The sequence below is a fragment of the Crinia signifera genome, chromosome 3 (genome assembly GCF_055691185.1).
Source record: "Crinia signifera chromosome 3, ASM5569118v1, whole genome shotgun sequence".
Classification (NCBI taxonomy): Eukaryota; Metazoa; Chordata; class Amphibia; order Anura; family Myobatrachidae; genus Crinia; species Crinia signifera.
Window position 1 is genome coordinate 98,506,720 of NC_139219.1, and position 19,950 is coordinate 98,526,669.

The 19,950-nt window shown below is 44.2% G+C and overlaps 1 protein-coding gene across 3 annotated transcripts in view; it reads right to left on the bottom strand.

Annotated features, from left to right (window-relative positions):
* The window catches only part of SIPA1L2 (signal induced proliferation associated 1 like 2), a 348,073-nt gene extending 333,116 nt beyond the window's left edge, over nucleotides 1–14,957 (bottom strand). Inside the window, exon 1 of one of the 3 annotated variants that reach the window (XM_083176266.1) lies at nucleotides 14,456–14,957. The gene's annotated coding sequence lies outside the window, so the exon portion shown is untranslated. The remainder of the gene's footprint in view (nucleotides 1–14,455) is intronic. The other 2 variants (XM_083176268.1, XM_083176267.1) reach the window with 2 other exon arrangements.
* Between the last annotated feature and the right edge of the window lie 4,993 nt (nucleotides 14,958–19,950).

Consider the following 19,950-nt stretch of genomic DNA (forward strand, 5'->3'; position numbering starts at 1 on the left):
GGCCATACACACTGGGTGGCTTTGAGCTGAAAGCCACTCAAACCTGCTGTTTTGAGCGACTTTCAGCTCAAACACGCCCAGTGTGTATGGGCCTTAACTCCCTCCTGTTGATATAAAGATAGATTGAGGATGTTGACTTGCTTACTACTGATTCCAGCTACTTCCTCCCACAAAATGCGTATATACATTCCTCCCATATAATGCCTATTCTTCCTACTAGATTGTAAGCTCCTCCGAGTAGGGCCCTCTTCCCTTCTGTTGTCAAAGCCCTCTTCTCTTCACATTTCACTCACAGCTCTCCTATACTCAAACACTCAGTGACCATCTTTGTCCGCATACTCATCTCCATCATTGGCATCTAGCCTCTAGTTGTATGTTGATTGATTGATATCCAAGCTATAATGTGTATTGAACTGTGGCACTCTTTATTTGTACTGTATTTTTGGTATTTATTCAATGTTATGCCAAGCTTTGTCTCCCTTTATTGTTCCTTTGTACGGCACTGTGAAACACTTGTGGCGCCTTATAAATAAAATTATAATAATAATATACAGTATGGACATAAGTCGCTAAGGCCTCAAATCTGGTCCTGTAGAATAGAAATAATGATGATGTGATTTTTCTATGGGATGGTTCAAGTGATACTTTGGAGAACGTTTGCAATAAGTTGAATGACAACGATCTACAGCCCATGCAGCATTCCCAAGGACATATTAATTGCACGTGCGCGATTCACCGGAAAATTATGCAGTGGGCATTTTTCCAGTGATTTTTGCCACTGCATGGCTGTCTCAGGTGGCTTTGACAGGCTGGGTGGCAAAATGGGCTAAACTTAAATAGCTAGATACTACATACTCAGATATAAACCAAAAAAAGAGGGAAATTACAGCCCATAATAGCGATCACAGGAGGTCAGGCTGCCTACATTACTAAAGTGGAAGGGCCAACCTGCCAACATCTCTTTTGCGGGCGTGCATGGCACCTACGTAGGTGCTGTGCTTCCGCTAGTGCCCTGGAAGCCGACGGTGGGGACAGAGTGGTCTGACTGTTTTAGCAGGGTGCAGCCAAACGGACAGGGCTAAAACAGCCTAGAGTGAACACTACATATACTGTAATGCTCACTATTAAAGAAAAGAAAGTTTATAAATGTAAAGGGAATTACAAAGCCTGAGGTTGTGTCCTAAGTAATCCTTATAGGAAAAATGGACATTCTCTTTGATGGGTATTTACGAAGTACTGTATATAAAATAAAAGAAGTTTGGACTTCTCTCTACACCAGTGGTTCCCAAACTGTGTGCCGTAGCTCCCCGGGGTGCCTCGGGACACTTGCAGGGGTGCCGCGGGTTGTTGGTCCAGGACCAATTCAAATTATTTATGGTTAATTGTTTATGGGCAAAACCAGCGCTGGTGGCTGCCAATCATAAAATGTGTACATACAGAAGAAAATCCTGCCCTTTACCACGTAACTGACCAGAAGGATCACATATAAACCCAATCTAATTAATCTTATATTTATTCTGCTTTTTTTTCTTTGGCCTAGGGGTGCCCTGAAAAAATTCTGATACTCTAGGGGTGCCGTGATTAAAAAAAAATTGGGAAACCCTACTCTACATGTATAAGCTTTATATTTTTCTGTGTGAGTGCTATATGGATGGTGTTTTCCTTTTTTTATCTGTTTATGTTTAGTACGTTGGGTGACATACTCAGGACAGTCTGAGCTGCTGCTCCTAGAGATGTAATCACCGGCGACCATCTCCCGACGGGGGAGATGGCTGCTGGGCAAAATTCAATGCTGTATTCCTTGACAGCATTGAACAGGGGAGCTCGGCAGAAGGAGCCCGACCTCACAAGGTGTCGGGCTCGTTCTGCCGAGATCGGCAGGGAAGTGACGAGCTTTCAGCTGCAGCTCGCCTCTTCCCGGCCGCAGCTTGCGGCCACACTTCCTTCCCGGCCCGCTGCAGGCGGGACATTAAATCCCGCCTGTAAATTCTTGGTTGAGCTGACCGAGAACGGGACAGGGTCGCGGCTGTCGAGCAAGCTCGACAGCCGTGACCCCAGATTGAATACCCCCCTAGTGTGTGCTGTAAAATACCCTGTCTATTTTGTGTGGCTATTCTCACAGATATGTCCGTTATTATGAGCAAAATTTGTGTGTGTATGTGTGTGTGTGTGTGTGGGAGACAATTTAATATACGCTCAACTCCAAGTGCCTTCAAATATCAGCCCCAATATAGGACTCCTTTCAAGATCTCTGGGTTTGGTAAAGATATTAAAAAAACATGGTTTAGTGTCACATCCCTAACACAATGACATCCAGCGAACCATATGCAGTCTGAATGTCACTATTCAGAATGTCAACTGTGACAATGTTGACAACAGAAGGACAATAATGATGTTAACATAGTTAACCCTTTCAAGTCCAATGTCTAGTCAGGCTCAATAGCCCTAGCGCTAGTAGCAGATACAATTGTGAGCCACTTTAAAATAAGAACATTATCATTCAACATTTAACTATTTCTGAATAATAATAAAATTACAATTAATTTAAACATTTAACCCTTTTGGACTGCAAAAGGTTAAAATGTCATGCAAAAAAAAGTGCTAGCAGGTACTCAATGACAGCCTCCTAAGAAGTAGTTGGTTTCCAACATAAACCAAAGGAAACAGGAGAGTATCTCTAGCACTGAGAAGGGGGTTTTATATATCCAAACTTGTTGTGACACTTAAGCTATTTAAAACTAGTCCCTTACTTTACATAAATAAAAGCCAAACAATGAAGGGCTATTTAAGGTAGTGTTAGCCAGCAGAAATGTCACTAAACAATTGGCTTTATTAAATAGATTAATGTAATTTTAATAACTCATTATCGTCATAGATGAAATTTAAAATAACAAAATATCTTCACTACTGTAGTATTATTATTAGTGTTATGTATTATTCATTTAACACTGCCTGAGGTTAAATGCCTGAGGAAGCGGCCAGGTGCTGTGACGTTTTAAGTGAGAATATTATTTTTCTCCTATAATTCATTGATGCCTGATTTTCAACATGTGATGCTGTTTTTACATTATTTATACTTTTCATTATTTTTCTATTATTGAAAACAATAGTGAAAACAGGTGGTCTACACACCACACACTGAAATCTCACACCAGTGTAAGTGATGTCAATATATAGGCTTACTATACTATCCCTTTAAACTGGGACACTCATGGATTAGATTGTTTTCTGTTTAAATCCAGGTGAAATGCAGGCTTGATGTCAGCCAGTCACATATCATTTTTATTAATTTATTAACAGCTTCTTATATAGCGCATACATATTCCGCAGCGCTTTACAGAGAATATTTGAACATTCACATCAGACCCTGCCCCAGTGAGCTTACAATCTATATTCCCTACCACATGTACATGCACACACACAGACATTCTAGGGTTAATTTGTTGGAAACCAGTATATTTTTGGATTGTGGGAGGAAACCGGAGTACCCGGAGTAAACCCACGCAAGTATGGGGAGAATATACAAACTCTGCACCGTTAGGGCAATGGTGGGAATCAAACCCATGACCTCAGCGCTGTGAGGCAGTAATGCTAACCATTACACCATGCTTACTGCCCTAATAAATATATATATAACTATATAGTGCACTCACCAGACTTGTCAATGGTCCATGTGGGGACAGAAACATTTATAAGATTAACTATGCCTGTATATGAATAAACTTGTATATATTTATTCAAGTCTTGAGTGCACACTATATTCATTGTTGCCGACTTTTGAGCTGCCCTCTCCGGGAGAGGGCAGCCAGCTCTGTCAGGCAGGGGGGCGGGGCCATTTCCAGGACTGGAAAAAGAGGCGGTCCGGGGCGTGGCCACACAGATGATGCCCTGTTGGGGGCATGTCTACAGCGTCACGGCATTTTAGCCCCGCCCCCCGCCGTGCAATGCCGGTATTTCAGTCATTGCACTGCGGGGGGCGGGGCTAAAATGCCGCGATCGCGGCATTTTACCTGCGGACCCCCCCCCGCCAAGGGACACATCGCGGGAGCTGGGGGGGATATGCGGGAGGATTGCCACCCTTTCCGGGGGACCGGGAGGGGGACCCAATTTCCGAGACTATATTTGAGCTTCCCATGGAGCTGGACATGGTGTGAGTTTGGAGATATTGGAACTGTATGTAAAATCTGCCTTGCCTGCTCCTGTGAGACAGAGAGAATTCAGCTGTTCTGCCCTGTTGGTGCTACCAGCTTCAAGCAAGCCTGCATTCATGTACTGCTGGTGTCCCCAGATTCAAGCAACTCTGCTTCCTGTACTGCTGGTGTCCTCAGCTTCAAGCAAACCTCCATTCCTGTACTGCTGGTGTCCCCAGCTTCAAGCAAGCCTGCACTCCTGTACTGCTGGTGTCCCCAGATTCAAGCAACTCTGCTTCCTGTACTGCTGGTGACCCCAATCTCAAGCAAGTCTGTCTCCTGCACTGCTGGTGCCCACAGCTTCAAGCGAGCCTGCCTTCCTGAATCGCTGGTATCTCCAGTCTCAAGGGAGCCTGCTCCCTGCATCGCTGGTATCTCCAGCCTCAAGCAAATCAGACTTTCTTCCTCCAAGCCATAGACTCTTATTGAAACTCTCTTTGTGCGGCTATGGCCAATAGACTGTTCGCTGGGTGCACGCACCCAAGGCTGCAGGCCGTGGGGCATGGAACGGATAGTTGCGCCCATGGGAACGGCCAGTGTTTCATGGGCATTCCCATGTAAACTCGGGGCGTTCCCATGGTAATCAGGCTGTGACGTCGGTGCCGGGGGCGGACAGCTGACATCACCAGATGTCAGCTGCCTTCCCATTTCCTCCCGAGGGTACATGCACATCTAAGTGACCTGAGAGTCACTTAGATATGCGTGCACATTCCACATTATTCGATGAACGGCGACCACCCACAGGCTCCGAATGGATGTTTATGTTAAACATCCATTCGCATGCCCTGCGCGTGAACACATGCTACGAGGGGAGGATGGGCATACCACCATTCACGGGGCGGGTTCTGGTCGACTAGCAAGGGTGAGAATTTGCATCCAAGTATGTACTAAATAATTTCAAGGGAAATGACTGTCATTTGCACATCTTTTGCTGTGTACCCAGCTTAAGTCTTGACTACATATTTGCAATATCCTGAAAGAAAACTGGCCGAATATTGGCAATGTAGTTCGAATGGATTTTGCATAGTTAACAATGGGAGAGTATAACAGCGGGAACCTGTTCGCAGCATCTGGCGCTAGTCAGCTAATAGCTGGACATGCAGTGAGGACACAGAATCATCTTTGCAAGTATTCATTGTTAATCTGCAACTCTCAGTTTTGATGAGTGTTTGCCCAAAATATGTAAGGGTTCTGATTAACACTGGATAAGGGTGCTTATAAATTTTGAATGCAGAATTCGCCATAGATTTATCCAGGAGTCTGATAACGTCTCATTTGGGCAAGTGATGTCACAGCCAGATAGTGGAAGATGGAAGTGTGATTAAAGCATTTCATGAGTTACCTTGACCTAGTGTTATGCATTTAGCAGCATACATGAATGATTCTGAGATAATTGTGATATATATTTTTTAAGCGAATAAATTATAGATTTCTTTAGATCATTCATGGACACAGTGTTCATGTTATTAGTATACATTTTGAATCCTTTTAAAATATTAATCTTTTCATTAGTCATTCTAGGTGGATGCAGACATTTGGCCATACCCAGACAACACATTATACATTTATTTTAATTTATCTGTACAGTCAGTGAGTGTCTGGGGGCCAGGAGTGGTCAGTACCATGACGATACCAATGGTAAAGCAAACCGGAAGATAACAAGACCAACTGATTAGAGGACGACATGGTAGAATTGGTTGCAAACCGTACCCACACTCGGATACAATTTGTTTTCCGATGTGAAATTAAATCCCACAAAATTAATCATTTAAGTGACTAAGGGACAAATGTACTAAAATCTTCTAAAAGTGGGGATGTTGCCCACCGCAGCCAATCAGATTCTAGGGTCCGGATTTAATAGCATCTGAGTTCAGTCGCCATCCCGGTTACTGGTTTGACTCAAACAGTTTTTTTTAAAGGGGCAATAATTTGCAAGGCATGCTTTGGCCTTGTAAGTGATTGCCACTTTAAAAACCATCCAAGTCTGTGTGGCAACCCTCACGGGCGCTGAAGTCGGTTGCTTTTACATCTGTCCCTAGTAATAATTTCTCTATTGCATCCTATAGCCTCCTGTAGCCTAACACTATCCAGCCCCCCTAAGTCTAAACCTAACCTTCCTCCTTGTGGAGATGCAGTCGTTAGGTCGACACTATGAGGGTCGACATACATTAAGTTTGACGGGGCTTAGGTCGACACCTAAAATAGGTCGACAGGGTTGTACGGTCGACAATGGGAAGGTCAACAGTTAAATGGTCAACATGAGTTTTTTGCAGTTTTTTTAGCCGACTTGTGCCGACAGTCCGTATTTCATACCCTACCATCCACTGCGGCATGGGGGGAGAATAAATAAGTCTGCTGAGAGCAGAGAGGCAAAGTGCCCAAAGCATTAAAGGGGACACAGCACACTGATACAATGTCCATGTCGACTTACGTCAAAATCCGGGACAAAAAACTCATGTCGACCTTTTAACGGCCGACCTTCCAATTGTTGACCTAATGCTTGTGTCAAACTTCTGACCCTGTCAACATTAGCCATGCTGACCAATTTCAGGTGTCGACTTAAGCCCTGTTAACCTTTAGTGGTCGACCTATTGTATGTCGTTTTTCGATGTGTCGACCCTATGACCCATACCCCCTTGTGCCTAAACCTAAACAAAGTACTTACAGTCTATCTGCATTTTGACTGTCATGATCCCGACCACCGGGATCTAGAACACATCCCATTCAAACACCATGCCTAAGGCTACGTACCTTCTAGCATTAACACTATGGGTGAGATTTAATAGGATAAGAGATTCAGAAAGTGAGAGATTTAGTGAGAAATCTCCAGGTTTTTTAAAGTGGCAATCATTTATAATGATTGTAAATGATTGGCGCTTTAAAAAAACTGGAGATTTCTCACCAAATCTCTCACTTTCTGAATCTCTCATACTATTAAATCTCACCCATAGTGTTCCACATGCATTTTTAATGCCAGCTGAGTGCATGTAAACAAATGTGAATAGAAAGTTCATTGTACCAAATGAGAACATTTATACATGTGTTTAACAAGAGTTGCTCCGAGGTACATTATTTAGTAAGCTTTTTGTTATATTATTACACTTCAGTGCATCTGACTTACACATCAACCCAGTTAAAACCTGACTTTCACCTCATATGGGAATGTATAATACCCCTTTAACACAGAGGCAAAAACCCAGGTTTTTGCCTTGTGGACTCAGGTCAGCGTTGGTGTAAAAGGGGTCAACCCAGGTCCATTTACACTCGAATCCTACCCAGGTCATGACCAGGGTGGAACACTTGTTGGACCTGGGTAGTGGGCGGTGTAAAGGGTCCTAACCCAGGTTGGGACATCCAGGTAGTGGTAAAAAGATACCAGAAGCGTGGGACACAATTTCTGGAAGTCAGCACCATACGTTCCACAGTGCGATTCAGGGGTAAAACACAGCAGCCAGGAAGAACGCGGCCATGAGCGGACAGTGCACACAGGCTCCGGGCACCCCTGCTACCTGGCGCTCTACAGGCAGACCTGCCACAGCCCTATCCCACACTAGGAAGCAGTGCTGACAGACAATACCAGGACCAAGAGCTTAAAGGGATATATACCCTACCTACAGCAATCATAATTGGATGCAGTATTATCATTTATGTTCTTTTTTTTCTTCGAGGGGGGGGGTGGGGGGAAGGGCACATGGGAGATTCTGTCTGCTGTTGCAGGGGAAGGGGGTTGGGGGGAGCACAATAGAGATGCTGCACTTTTATACTGCTCTGTGTGCTTGACCACTGAATAAAACTTTTTTTTAAATGTTTTAAAAAATAAACAAACCAACTTTTTCAATGCTAACTTGTCATGTCTTTTAATTTTTATTTTAAATCATTGAGGGAAGGTTGGCTGGCAGTTTATCAGTCCTAAAATTGTCATTTTTTTATGTCATCCATAGGGAAAGCAGGACTGACCCAGATTCAGTGTAATCGGTGCAGACCCGGGTCCGAACTGGGTCACCTGGGTCACACGATCAGATGTAGGTAAGGACCTGCAGTGCACATGGTTTTGCCCATTTTAAGAAAAAATTTGTACTGCGATCACAGCTAAATAAGAGCCAATGTTTCCCTGCATACACTGAACTGTTATAACCTAAAGGTGCTCATCCACTAGTCTGATTTGGGCCCTTTTCCTCTGATTTCAAAGGATTGGGCCGAGAAATCAGGATGAAAAGTGTAAAATATGTAAGAAATATGTGTGTATATATATATATGAGAGAGGGAATGTGAGTACATGAATGAGAAATGTGTGAGTATGAAGCCCAGGGGCGTAACTATAGCACCGCAGCCCCCGCGACCGCGGGGGGGGGGGGGGGGGCGCTGTGCATGTGCGGGCGCCGGGGGCTGCAGTACTATAGTTACACCCCGCCGCCCCGCCGCCATCCCCCGCAGTCTTTACCTGTCAGTGTCTTCAGTACGCGCTGGTCCCGGCTCCCTTCTTCTGCTATGAGGACCACAACAAAATGTCCGCCCCCATTTAGCAGACAGTTCTCTGAAACTGTCTGCTGCATGGGGGCGGACATTTTGTGGTGGTCCTCATAGCAGAAGAAGGGAGCCGGGACCAGCGCGTACTGAGCGTAGGTAAGACTGCGGGGGATGGGGGGATTGCATGGGCGGCAAGGCGGGGGTTGGTGCGGCGGGGCGGGCGAGGGTTGGTGCGGCGGGGCGGGCGAGGGTTGGTGTGGCGGGGCGGGCGGGGGTTGGTGAGGCGTGGTGCGTGGGTGGGGGGGGCGCCCAAAAGCTAGTTACGCCACTGATGATATCCCTTTCACACTGCAGCTCTTAAACGGTAAATTGCCTTTTTTTTTAGCCTTTTAAAACTGCAGTGTGAAAGCTCCAGGGCGCTTTAACAGTTTAACAAATACCGGTATTTGTTAAACGGTAAAAAAGCATTATCCTACCCGTTTCAGAGCCGTTTTGGGCTGTGTGAACAGCTCTATTTCTTTGGCTTGAAACATGTTCCTTGGGGGTTAAACGGGTTGAATGTGTGAATGGTATTAAATGCTATTTTAAACGGTTTTCACCTGCAATGTGAAATGACATAAGAAGTGTAAGTTAGTGTATGAGAACAGAGAGAGGGGGTCGTTAATAATGAGTAGGAGAGCGCATTGTTAATGTGTGACCCCAAACTTTTGAACGGTAGTGTATGTGTACTTGCTTGAACTGGGAAACAATATTTAAACTAAATGAAAAGTGGATTTAAATATCTCTTTTCAGAATGATGACAGCAGAAAAAGAATCAATTGCAATGCTTAATCATTTCAAATGTTACAAGATGGTTAGTTGGTATGGGCAACTTCTCCACTTTATCGCTGTGCATCCTCCATATTCAGGATGTGCCAAATTACATGGACACTGTCTTATTAATAATCAAAAAACAGCTTGAGTTATCCAAACTTTCACCAGAGAAAACTCAGGTTGCAGTACACTTTCTAAGGCCACAGTTTGGGCTGCATGCATACAAGATAGCATCATCTACAAAGATATTTATAGAAGAGGATTTACAGACTGCTGGTGCTTTAAATACACAGAAAACAAAAAATGACTCTTGGGCTGAGCCTCTAGGAACACTACAAAAATATCTATGGGGCTAGAGTTGGAGATACGTGCAAAGGGCTAAATTTACAAAGATTTGTGTTTCAGACGAGTTTTAACTTGGCTGTTTACATACGTACATGGTGTATTTGACTAAGCTCCAGTGTTAGCTGCAACTGTGTTTCCCAATGGTGTATTAATTCGTATTTGGCTGATGGGGTTACCCTAGGGTTTCAAAGCAAGTCGCCCCTCGTGTGGCTCCGCCCCTGCCCACCTCTTTTTTCTCCCGGTGGCTGCCCCGCCCTAGTGCCTCACTGAGATGGCTATCCTCTCTCGGAGGAGGCAGTCAGAGCGTAGGCAAGTTTGGTTTACATTACTGGAGCCCCACCCACCAACTAGTCTGTCATGGCAGGGGTCCCCCCCTCTTTAGAGCATCCAAGGGCAAGTGCTGAAACCTTGGGCTATGACCACCATTTCTGTGTGATGATATTGAGTTTTGCAAATGCGATTCCCCCAGACTAGAGTGGCCAATCCCGGGATCGGGATTGGCGGGATCCCGGGATTTGGCCCCTAAAATGCCGGGTTTCCAATCCCAGGATTTCGGGATTAGACTCTGCATGCGCAGTCTAATGCCGGGCAGCATCTGAGCTGGGCAGTGTGACTCTGCACAGTGTGACGATGTCAGAGGTCATGCTGCGCAGGCCACACAACAGCAGCCTCATCTTGTGCGCACCGCGCTGACCTTCCACCGCCTAAAGCCTGCATTCGCCTCTACCCGGACCCCCGTACCATCGCCCAACAACCACACACCCACCCAGGCTACATCCTCCCACCAACACGCCTGGCTGTATCCGCCCAGCTCCATCACCCGCCCGGCCGCACCTGTAAGTAAATATGCGGGCGGCCGGGGCGTGTTTTTCGATTAGGGAAGCCAATCCTGGGATCCCGGGAATCTAGGGATTGAGCATTTTTCAATCCCGAATTCCGGGATTGAAAAAATGCCCCGGGATTGGCATCCCTACCCCACTTAACAGGCTCAGAGTGGGTAGCAAAGCTGTCAGACCTATCCAGACTTCACAAGTGCCATGAGCAGCTGTAGCTTATGGGCAACATTTAGCAAAAATTGCATGCAGACAAGAATGATGGCGGCACTCGCTGATCACACAAATGCTGACTCCAAAGAGCACAGACAAAAGTATATAACGTTTCTGTTTATTTTTACCAGAAATTACATGGAGAGGGTTTCACTGGAACCCTCCCCAGCAATGGCCGCTCTCATGGCCAGTGGACCATGCTTGTGCGGTAGTGTGCTGGGGGTCCCAATATAGTAGTGAAATGACCGCTAATGCCAACACTTCATTACTAACACATCGCAAGGGTGGGCTATGAGCATGTGCTTTTAACACACAAAAATCTGATAATGAAACATTGACCCTTGGTGCTGAAAATACATCAGGCAGATTTTAAGCAGGAGGTGTTTGGATATACATAGATGTTAACAAGCAGATTCCGCCAAGTATATTCCATATTTAGTGCAGGATGAAGAAGGCAACTCATAAATTGTCCCAACAGTTAACTGGAAGAATGAACAATCATATTTCCACAGATCCTTGTATAGAAGTTTCAAACAGCCCTTGGTCAGTCATTGAGAAAACAAGGGATTTAACCTCCTCCTCTGCCTTCTGGCCAAAACGCCCTGCTATTCAGAAGAGCTGACACAGCAACAGCTTGAAGCCTAAGATTGATGAGTAGAACAAACTCAATTTTTTCTCAATCATGCAAACAGGAGCCTGATTTAGATGTAGATGGAGTTGCTATTGCTGCTGCTTGGAAGCAGTCTCGATACGATAGCACTGACATGTTAATGCAGCAGGACGCTGCTCCTGCTTGCATTAGTGATCCGATTCAATAATCTGCAAAACCACTTTGGATGGCTGCGCAAGCCCTCCGCCGCAAGCCCTCCGCCGCAGATCCTACAAAGAGGCCAGGAATTCTCCATCTTCCGATGAAGATCCCCAGCCTCATCTCTCTCACAATTGCGAAACATGCCTCAGTTTTGGGAAAGAGACGATCATTGCCTGCTGCTCAACTCCTCCGTACTGCACATAAGTACCAAGCAATGTTACTTTGCCGTCTATGCCGCACATCCATCAGGACCTGAATGAGGCCCTGGATGTAGTTTTGTGGTAAAAACCTAGGAGGACATGGTACACATACAAGTCAGAAATCAAACTTGGAAACGAATGCGGCAATGCACGCATATGCAGTTTGCATGCGTTTGTACTTTTTATTATAATTTTTTTATATTTTTTAAACAATAGCAGTATGTATAGCAGTATTGGCTGTTGTAGCAAAATGCAAAAGCATCATATTTAATAAACACTGTGATACACAGCAGATCTACAAACCTAGGAAAGAAGGGGTGACTGCAATTGGGCTTGCAATATTGTGGTACTGTATGTGAGCAGAAATAAAACAGTATTCCATAGGGCAGTGGTTCCCAAACTTTTTTGAATCACGGCACCCTAGAGCATCAAAATATTTCCAAGGCACCCCTAGGCCAAATGCTTCTTATCGAGAAATTCTGAAAAAAATATTAAATTAAGTGCATTGTGTTTATATGTCTCAGTTATGTGGTGAGGGACAGGATTTGCTCCTGTTTGTCCACATATATTATGATTGGCAGCCACAAGCACTGGTACATTGACCATAAATAATATGAATTGACCTTGGTCCACCAACCCAAGGCACCCCTGCAAGTGCCCTGAGGCACCCCAGGGTGCCTAGGCACACAGGACCTTATTCTAGTTCACTCTTTCTGACATAATCCTTCTTAGATGGACAAAACCATGTGCACTGCAGGTGGGGCAGATGTTACTTGTGCAGAGAGAATTAGATTTGGGTGGGGTTTTACTTCAAAGTGAGATCTATATTGCAGTGTAAAAATAAAGCAGCCAGTATTTACCCTGCACAGAAACAAAATAACTCACCCAAATCTAATTCTCTATGCACATTTTACATTTGCCCCCCTGCAGTGCACATGGTTTTGTCCATCTAAGAAGGATTTTGTCAGAAAGAGTGAACTAGAATAAGGCCCACAGTTTGGGAACTACTACAATAGGGAAAGTCACACAGCTGCTAAACAAACTATGCATCACCCTTTTTTTTATCAATATGTGAGCCCTGTTTTGGTTACTTGTGTATTATTAGTTTATTATTTCGAACATACTGTATACATAAATATAATATGCAATATATGCAATAATATAATGTAATATAATATGCTATATAAATTTCCCACAACATGTCTACATTTCAAATGACCAGTCTGCCATTAATTTAAATGCACAATATAAACTCCTGGAATGAATAGCTTACCAGTACTGTTTTTTACTGTTTTATTGAATTATCGACTATTTTAATGAATTGATCTTAGTAAAATGCAGAACCAGCGACCAGCACAAGGTCACGTTAATATAATTGCTCATCCATCAAAATGTCAAAGACATAGGGGTTCTCACAAGTCCAAATTTGACCCTGTCCCCGATGGTGGGGGTCTGCTCGTGTGCATAGACGCGCATGCACAAACCCCCGGAGCAGACGCCTTTGGCGAGTTTTTCACTTGTCGGGGCATCCGCAAATTGACTGACAGGCAGGGGGTGTTCTGGCGTGCCTTCCCAGGGTTTCATGGACATGCCCACAAAAACGGTGGGCACACCCATAGAAACGCTGGGTGGGCCCATCAGAACACAGGTGTCAGCACCCCCCCCAAATTCGTCAGGAAGCGTCCATCAGAAAAGTAATTATAGCCTTACTCTTCTTCTTGAACAGAAGAAAAAATTATTCAATGGTGAGCGACCATCGAAGGATCTTTCATCTGTGTGGGCGCACGATAGCGCAGGGATTCTGGCAGTGGGGGGGGGGGGGGGGTGTTCAGCGTGGTGGTGTTTACCTGCTTGCTCGGCAGAAAATATATGCAGCTTAACGAGCAGGTCTGAATAACCCCCATAATACAAAAAGTGAACACAAAGACTTTCCAAACGAAACCTCGAAGGTGTTTAACAATAGCAGTCTAGGGTTGACATTATTGTTCACAAGCCAAAAAATTCACAGTGATCTATAAGTTAAAAGAAAAATATGAATAACTATTGAAAACTCTGCTGATCCAATCAATAGTCCACAGGACACATTTTATTTGCACATAAACAAAACTTGTTATATTTCTAAAGTACAACATACAGTCTTCCCTGGCAAACATAATGATAGAAGGGCTAAAAGCTAGTTAATAGCAGTGAGCACAGCTTATCCTAAAATTGTTCTCCAATAATTCATTTAAAACACTTCATCGTCCCCCTAATATTTCCAAAGTCAGGGAACACTGAGAGCCACACCAGCAGCAGCAGCAGCACAAGTGACATGTCACTTTAGTCAGATGCTAAACATAACAATTATGAGCAGGAGCAATGTATCTGCCGGTTAATGTCTTCAAGGGGAAAGCTGACAACTGTGTGTCCTTGTCATAAGACAGATGCCAGATTAGTTGCCCTAATATGACCCCCAAATATAGCCATGAGAAATGCGGATGGGTCAGGCAGACACAAGCTACAGCCACACACGCAGGCACACTGTACAGACAATGAGTACAGACAATGATGCACATACTGTAGGCAGAGAGGGACAGGATTTACCTAGTACACAAGGACCCCGCGAGCAGCACTTCCAGCTCCCTTCTCGGATTACAGCGCGATGTAAACAGCTTCTACTTATCCTCGCAGAGCACGTCCTGCTGGCCGGCAACTTGCAGCGCACAAAGGCGATGTACTAAGGTCTGGCAGCGAGGCTACAGGTCTCTATCCCAGGACCAGCATCCCGTCATTCAGGGCACTTTGTCATCCCGACTTACGTGCTCTCTCTCTGCCAGTGCCAGGGCTCACAGATGCCAACCCTCATTCCTGTCACAGGCAGGCACCGCCCAACAACAAGCTCCACCACCAGCAGCAGCAGCACGATGGCAGGCGGGCGCCTCCTCCTTTCATGTCTCCCCAACAGGATCTGCGGCACAGGCAGCTCCGCCTGGTGTATTATATGTGTCACGGTAATTGGCCGAGCGTTGCCCACTAGCCGGTTGTTAAGCGGCACATCCCAGGGGAACTATGTATAAGTGCCCCCTCCGCGCTGTAACAGATCCCAGCAGCCGGACACGCAGCGCTCGGTGCCTCCAGCAGCACCCCCGCCATCTGCTCTATTAGCAGAACAGGACGGGAAGTTGGAGAAGCAGAGTGGTGCTAGAACCCCATCTATTCTTTGTCTTATTTGCATGTTATACATCTGGCCTCCAGGCACCTTCACTTGTCTAAGCAAAAAGAAGACAGAAAGAAAATCAGTTCTGTATTTTAGCTGAGTAAACTTAGTTTTATTTTATTTCACCACATATAGTAATGTCCGAAGTGAGATGAAATCACAGATTTTTCCACCTTTTTTTTGTTTATTTTATTATAATTCCAGCATCCCTGAGCAACAGTGCATCTCCCGTATCTATAGAGATTAGAGAAGAGAAGCCTCTCATAACTCGTACTGTATCTCGGTGGTGGTTCCTAGACCTGAGCCCATACTGTATATTGATTTATACTAAAGGTACCACAGCCCCGGTGATATTATACTGTACATTTTGACAATGTATTGTTTCTCTTATGTCCAACCTTTATTACTAGTGTGATGTTACTGAAGAATACGTGATCACTTTACTGCAAATTGTATGTTCTGGAAATGTTCATTGTGTTTATGAGGTCTTGGTATCTAATAAAGTAAAAATTAGTTGGAAAAAAAAGGACTGCTGTTCGTAGAGTTTAATTAACTTGAAATCCATTTTTTAGGATGTGAAATGGTTTTAAATAGATTTAGTTTTCTCTTTTTTGCACAAAGGTGCCTGTTGCAAACCTAACTAGGGGGTATGGGCAGGGGCGAATTTAGGGGTCAGGCCGCCCCTGGGCAGAACATTTTTGACCGTCCCTTAGACACACCGCACCAGCTAGAGACTCTTAGAAACACTACACCATTACACATTGTGCCACACACCGTAATGCCCATTCCATATTATACATATATATATATATATATATATATATAGCAGAGAATGGATGGCACTCAGGAAAGTATATCACAACATCGCAGTCTTAAATGCCAATGTATTGCCCCTCCAGATACTGATGCCAGCATCCCCAAGGATGCGCCCCCCAACTCTCCCTCCATCTGCAGCCCAACCTAACCCCCCTGCCCCACATTCTAAATCTAAACCACCCTTCTGAGTGCTTAAAGCTACCCCCAGCCTAAACCTAGCAACCCCCCTTGACACCTTGTTTTTAGTACCCTGGGCCCGCCAGAGCCTTAATTCAGGGGTACATATGTGTATTTTTAAAAAATAACGGTGCATAGGGAATAGTCTGCCAGCAATGCGGGATGCCAGCTGAACTCTGACTTTTAAAGCGGCAATCATTTACAAGGAAAATGCCTTGTAAATGATTGTACACGTTCAGCCTTCATTTAACACCTCTAGTGAACTCAGACACCATTGCATACGCATACCTCCCAACATGAACCTTCTCCAGGAGGGACAGGATGCTCTAGTCCTGGATTTACTGTATCTCTTAATTTATGATTACCATCACCTGTGTTGAAGTACCTTTCTTATCAATTAACCTGTTTAAAACAATTGCTCTGTTACTGAAATTAACAGGAACAAAGCATTTTGTCCCTTCTGGAATGGGTCATGTTGGGAGGTACAGTATACTTATGTCCCAAATAGGGATGCCAATGCCAGGAGTGGGCGGCTGGCAGCAGAATGGACAAGTGTGGTGGTGTGGCTGACGGGTTGCGCAGCGTGACCTCTTACCATTTCACAGAGCTGGGATTGGTCACCCTGGTCCCAACATATCTAGTTTGCTTTGCTACTATACTTGTCCTGCAATGATAGCTTGTATATACAACATTCAGACTTTCCACAGCTCCAAATTTATATTTTGGTGAATATTGCTCCCTCTTGTGTCCGTTGTGTAGATATTTCAGTTTTTTTTTTTTGTTTTACCATTAATAGCTTAGATGTTTATCTCTCATAGATGCATTGGGTGTATTTTGCTACGCAGTAGTTTTGTGGTCAGAAATAGAGGATTTATTAAGCATTGGATTTGAAGCTGTTTAGTAAGACTCACTGACAAAAATGCAATGAATCTGATGGGGTTAAACATTACAAAGATCCCCACAATCCTTACACAGGTTGGAATTTTCAATGCAAAAATACACAAAAGTATAATAAAACCCAGCTTGGAGGCCCAGCCCAAATTTAGCGCTAGACCTTGAAACCCACACCAGAATTGGAAAAAACAATGGGAAAAAGCGCCTGGGTTATGGCGGCACTAGCTGCCCGTTACAGTGCCAACCAGCCCTAAGTCATTCAACACAAGGTTGAAATCCACCAGGAAATGGGGCCCACAGATAGAGACCACCATTGCTGTGCTCAGAGTAGCCATCAAGAGTTAAAGCCAGTACACATGTAAGGGGCATGGGTAATGTAGGACACCCACAGCATGACCTGTCGGGATCCATTATTTTTATAAATAACTACCAACTGTCTTGGTTTATTATTATACAGATGTGTCAGATCACATCTATTGTCTAGTGTGGTATTCAAGCTTCCCAGTCACAGCATGTCATGGGATTGCATCCCAGAGGCAGCATATCAGTATGGTAGACAACACCACGAGAAATCCATGCCATGCAATATACAGTTTAACGGATGGGTGGCAAATGCTCCACGGACGAAAACTACAGTGCTGAAAGCAGCATTCTATCAGTGGATTATGATTCTCTGATAAACAGGCCAATCACATTCAGGCAGTGTAAACACTCAGCTCAGTACCTAAATTGCTATTGACCTTGTAGAATAATGTACCTTACTGTATCTATGACGCAAACTGCAAAACATTACTTTGATGGTTAAAACAGTGTATTTGTCATAAATCCGGAGCTGCAGTTGAGGATTAAATTATAGTGTATAAATTCTCTATTTTGTAGAATACATACAGTAGTACTGCAGTGTATTTGCGGTGGGATTAAGATGTACAGTACGCAACTTTTCATACAGTAGGATCATTTCAGGTTCTATGGGGCAGATGTATTAAGCCTTAACAAGAGATAAATGCAAGGGTGATAAAGAGAGATAAACGTCCAGCCAATCAGCTCCTTAATGACTTTTTTTCAAACACAGCCTGTAACATGGCAATTAGCAGGTGATTGGCTGGACGTTTATCTCTCCTTGTCACCCTTGTATTTATCTCTTGTTAAAGCTTAATACATCTGCCCCTATATGCTGCATAATTAATCTGATAAAGCTTTTGCCCCTGCAAAGGGTCTCCACAACATTATCAGGGTATATTTTATAAAAACATTATATGTTGCTCATGTCCCGTCAACACTGAAATAGTTCTGCAACCAATGCCTCCAGCACCCCTGCCACTGGTTATCATATTTACCAATCCCGGGGATATCTGATAGGAATTAGGTGGTAATTGGGGCATCCTGCTTCTGTAAACTCCGGACCTGCAGCATTGCTTTAATGCATCGGGGGTCACAGGAGCAGCGCAGAGCCCTGATGACCTGCAGTCCTCAACAGAATAACGATCGGATTTTTTTTTTTTTTTTTTTTACACTGTCCTGTCCTTGTACAGCTTTCTCTTCCTATGGGCATAGAAATCTGTGCTGGGATATGGGATTCACAGTTAGCCCTGTGAATTCGCCTGATGAAGCTAGCCTTATTGTCACAGGGCTCACTGTGGTATTTTTTTCACATTTCTTTTTAGTAAATTCAGCCAGATCACGTCCCATAATAACTATGGGAAATGTGACGTAGTTACAAATAAAAAATGCTAATTTAAGGGTGTGAAGCAGTTTTGCACAAAGCTGCTCCAAAAGTCCTTCAGTGAAATCAGGTGATACTAAAATATTGTGAAAGAAAGGGGTGAAAAAAACACCTTTTTTTTTACATTATCTTAACCCTTTGAGTGCCAAGCAAATTTGTCAAAATATGTGAGAAAAATTGCCAAGCAAACATTTTTATTTATCATAATGACCTTTAATGCTTACCTTATATAGGAAATATAATCTTTTTTTATTTGAATTTATATACAAATGTAAGCGACACTGGCATATTTAGCAGATATATTGAACATCTCTCACAGAGATGTTGGCACTCGGTTATTAAATAGAACATTTAATCAATTTGAATGAACACAATTCAAAATTACTGTGGTGTGCTCACTGCTCCATCTAGTGGTCTTTGGCTTTATTCTTCAGACAGCTTTTTTCATCTAATTTTAGAGATGTCTGCAGTTGATATACAGTAATTAGCTTCCTTAATGTTTACTTTTATTTATTTATTAACAGTTTCTTATATAGTGCACACATATTCCACAGCGCTTTACAGAGAATATTTGAACATTCACATCAGTCCCTGCCCCAGTGGCAGTGGCGTAACTAATAATTCTGCGCCCCCCTGCCAAAAATACAAACACAAGCGGGGGGAGCTGGGGTGCGGCGGTGTGTGTGTATGTTACCTCGGGCCGCATCCGTCTGCGCTACTGCTGCTAATGAAAAGTGACACTTGGAAAATGGCTGCCTCCATACAGTAGACGAAAAACTGTCTGCGGTATGGGCGCAGCCATTTTCCAAGTGTCACTTTTTGTATTAGCAGCGCTGCGGCTGCAGCAGTAGCTGGGAGAGCTGGGACCTGGTGCAGAAAAAAGCGCTGGCGGCAGAAGGCAGCCAGTCCCGCAGCCCCCCGCCGGCGCCCACACCCTTTCAGCGCCTCCCCGACACCGCGGGGGCTGCGGGACAATAGTTACGCCACCACCCAGTGGAGCTTACAATCTATATTCCCTACCACAAGTACACACAGACATTCTGGGTTAATTTTGTTGGGAGCCAATTAGCCTACCAGTATATTTTTGGATTGTGTGAGGAAATCGGAGTACCGGGAGTAAACCCACGCAAGTACAGGGAGAATATACAAACTCCGCACAGTTAGAGCCATGGTGGGAATTGAACCCATGACCTCAGTGCTATGAGGCAGAAATGCTAACCATTACACCCTCCGTACTGTTTACTTGTTATGGTGTAATATACATCTATGGTT